The following is a 4123-nucleotide window of genomic DNA, read 5'->3' as shown; positions in this document are numbered from 1 at the left end:
TCAAACCAAGGAATATTGGTTCAACAATCAATATTCAACGATCCATAGAATGAGCAATACTTTCTCACTTCATCGTAAGAACTATATCTCTGTCTCATGACATGTTCAATTCATGAGTTTCAGAACACAATGTTCAACTCAGCAACTACATGGACTCATCGTCCCATCAAACCACGAAGTCATCAATTGACTAACAAACCACGAGACGTCAATCGTGTCACTTTGGGGGGATATCACTTAGGGTTTTGGTCTGGCGGTCTACGAGACCTGTATTCAAACACACGATGGAATGTGAGCAAGTCGTGCAATCAGTTGAAGGAATTCACGAGGTAGTGGGTGGAAAATCGACCAAGTCTCCACATGTTGAGCAACTGGTTTCAAACACGATATCCACTTTCCCACACCTTGATTCCATCAACTGTCACACTTCATGGGATCATGGTGTCTAAAATTCCAGCAATATAAATAAGTCTCTGAATCATGATTGAATCATCAACATCAACAGTATCATCAATCTCACGTCTCATCGACAACACGAGATCATAAACTCATCAATTGAGCAACTACTCTCAATTGAGCAATTTCAATCATTCATATCTTATCATATTCAGAATTCATACACCCACAATCTTTGATTACCATTGATTCAACACATTTCCCATCTTCCCTCCTACAGATCAACCCATCCTCTCTTATGACCGAATTTACTCTGGAACGGTCATTGTCTTGATTTAGGTCGGAGTACTACAGATTGGTCTCTCGAATCTAAAGCACCCCCTTTGCAGCGGTGCATCTGTGTGAGGTTTAACATTTCGCTCGGTTCGAGGAGTCTCCTCCGTACGATCGTCTCCTCAATTCCTTAAAAACCAGCAAATCATTTTTCCCCATCTACACCACTAAAGTTTATCTTTTTTTTATTCCATATGTATTAATAGTTTAGTCACTAAAATTGACAAAGGGGGAGATTGTTAGAGCATAGCTCGGTCGACCTCGCATGCGTTGCTATATCAAGCATGTTTGTCAATGTTAGTGATCAAAACTATGAGTCTTGATTTCTAGTCTACATAGCTAAGTCTCAGACTAGGATAGAAAAGTGTAGTTGAGCTCAAGGACTTCATGGAGACTCATCATACAACAACGAAGATCCACTAAAGGAACCGTAGAACTTCATCAACAAAAAGGTATGTGGAGACTTGAACTTATCTATCACTCAAAAGTCTATCTCTTCTATCTCCTACTTCTTTTGAGACAAAAGTCGTACGCTATATAGACTGGATCATACACATTTGATATTTCGAGCCGAGTATATGTCGCCTATCTATATCTCGAAATCATGTGTTGGTAAAGCGTTTCACTTTGATCGGATTTATCTTCACCTAATGACGAAAGTCATAATGTTTCAATCACTTTGAAAATCGCTTTGACGAGAAATAGTGTAACAACTATATAACGTCCTCTAAGAATGTTTCAATGGTTGGAATAAGAGTTTACCAATGATGGATATAAGCATTGTGTAGAAACACATATGTGCATAAGTCCTATTCCTTAATCCGAAGTTTGCGAACTTTGTTGATTGAGAGAAACCGGAGGAATTGGCTTTGCCAAGACCGCGAACTGGCGGAATTTTCCTTGCCGAGATTTTCTGCTGAGTTTGGAAAACTCTGCCGATTGTCTTAAGTCCACGAACTTATTTGCGTACTTGAGTAGGTTATGATCTAAAGATGTGCTCTGAACATGAAACTAATATTACTAAGGAATGCATTATGCAAACCGTGACTATAAAGTTCATGAGATGATTCAATCGAATCGAATCATCTTTGTTTCAATTGTGTCTTGTGTAGTTACATAAGATCTCATAGAAATTGAACAACTCTCTAACTTGTTCATTTGAGTCAATTGAACTAGTTATGGTGAAGAAGAACAAGGTTAATATGAAATGCTCATATGGTTGACCTTTTGGGTTACTATGTTGAACCAACATACACGTACACGTTTGGGCACGGTTTTCACAAACCCAGTAAACGTATATCTCAAATGTGTGTGACAATCTAAGTTTTCGATCTAATGGTTGATAAATATTAGCTTGAATCTAAATCAGGTTTTCATCTAACAGTGAATATTGATTGCTTTGTAACTAAGGCAAAACCCTGATTTGAAGACTATATATAGGAGACATCTAGCATTGGGCAAAACCAATCCCCACACGTCTGTGTGATACTAGTGCGCTCGCTAGATTCAATTCTCCTCTAACCTTTGGTTTTCTTATCTAAAACCAGGTTAACGACTTAAAGACTTCATTGGGATTGTGAATCCAGACCGATACTACTTTTATCGTAGTTGTGTGATCTGATCTTGCATCTTCTATCGTACGAGTACAACCTTATTGATTGGCTTGAGATCGTAAGAGTTCTCCTATAGGCAAGATAAAGAAGTCACAAACATCTTCGTCTCACTGTTTGTGATTCCTCGACGTCCTATTGTGTATTCAAGTAAGACTGTTGAGAGGTGATTGATTAATCTAAGATGTTCTTCGGGAATATAAGACCGGATTATCAATTGGTCCATGTTCACCTTGATTTCATATCATAAGAAGGAACAAAAACCTAGGGGTTTTTTTGTGGGAGACAAATTTATCCTTTGATAGACTTTTCTGTGTGAGACAGATTTTTTTATTATCAAGTCTGCGATTTTGGGTTGCAGTAACTCTTGGTTGTGGGTGAGATCAGCTAAGGGAATCAAGTGCGCAGTATCCTGCTGGGATCAGAGGCGTAGGAGTACAACTATACCTTGAATTAGTTTGAGACTGATTGGGGTTCAACTATAGTCCAGTCCGAAGTTAGCTTGGAGTAGGCTAGTGTCTATAACGGCTTAATACAATGTGTATTCAATCTGGACTAGGTCTCGGGGTTTTTCTGCATTTGTGGTTTCCTCGTTAACAAAAAATTTCTGGTGTCTGTGTTATTTCACTTTCCGCATTATATTGTTTATCTTTATAATTGAAATAATACAGGTTGTGCGTTAAAGGTTAATCGATTGGAGATACGACCTTGTGGTTGTCGATTTCATTCATTAGCACTTGGACATTGGTCTTTGGTACCGTCCAAGTTATTCCTTGTATTTGATAAAGACTTGCTATTGTTTTTAGCTTGAGTAAAAATCAAATCAAGAGAGACATACTAACTCCTTGAGATACTTTTATCCAGATTGAGTCTGTCTGTCTAGTTGATTCTCTAGCAAAGTATTTCGGAGTTAGTCCATACAGATTGCTAAGAAAAATATTGGGTGGTGTTGTTAAACACCCGCTTTTTCAATTGAGATATAACTCTTTGATATACTTTTCTATAGACTGAGTCTGACTGTCTAGTTGATTCTCTTGAAAGTATATTGGAGTTTGTCTATTCAGATTGTCGAACGAAATATTAGGTGTGGTTGTTAGACCCCCACTTTTATAGTATTGTTATTCATTGCATATCTTTGGATTACCAATATGTGTGAGTTAGTAGAACCGATCATAACTTGTCATGTATCTTGGTATAACTAATCACAGTGCCTGACTTATGATTTGGCATGACTGGTTTTTATTAATTAGTGTAACCGATCCTAAGTAACCACCTGAGATGGTATGATTGATATTTGTAATTGGTGTGACCGATCCTAGTAATTGGTGTGACCGATCACAAAAGAATTGTGTAATCGATCCTTGTAATTGGTGTAACCGATCCTAGTGACTTGTGTAACCGATCACAAGCAGTACCATGAGAATATGGTAACCGGTCCTGGTAATTGACGTAACCGATCCTGGTAACTGATGTAACCGGTCCTAGTAACTTGTGTGTTCGCTCACAAGTAATCCATATTGAGGTAGAACTGATCCTTGTGATTGATAGAACCGATTGAAACCATGATTGTGATTTAATACTTGATCAGTCACATAGTTGTCTTGGAATACAGATGAACCAATTCTAAACTTGTTTGGAAGTGTGGTATAATCGATTCCAAGATTGTAAATATGAAAGAGGATTTACAAAAGATGTCAACATACTTTGAACACGAACCATAACTCTTATCTTTTATTGTTCAAGGATATTCCTTAATTACTCAAGGAGATCCCGGTCCAAAATAA

This window comes from Papaver somniferum, chromosome 9, assembly GCF_003573695.1.
Source record: "Papaver somniferum cultivar HN1 chromosome 9, ASM357369v1, whole genome shotgun sequence".
Lineage (NCBI taxonomy): Eukaryota > Viridiplantae > Streptophyta > Magnoliopsida > Ranunculales > Papaveraceae > Papaver > Papaver somniferum.
The sequence above is the reverse complement of the archived record's forward strand: the minus strand, read 5'-3'. Positions refer to the sequence as shown.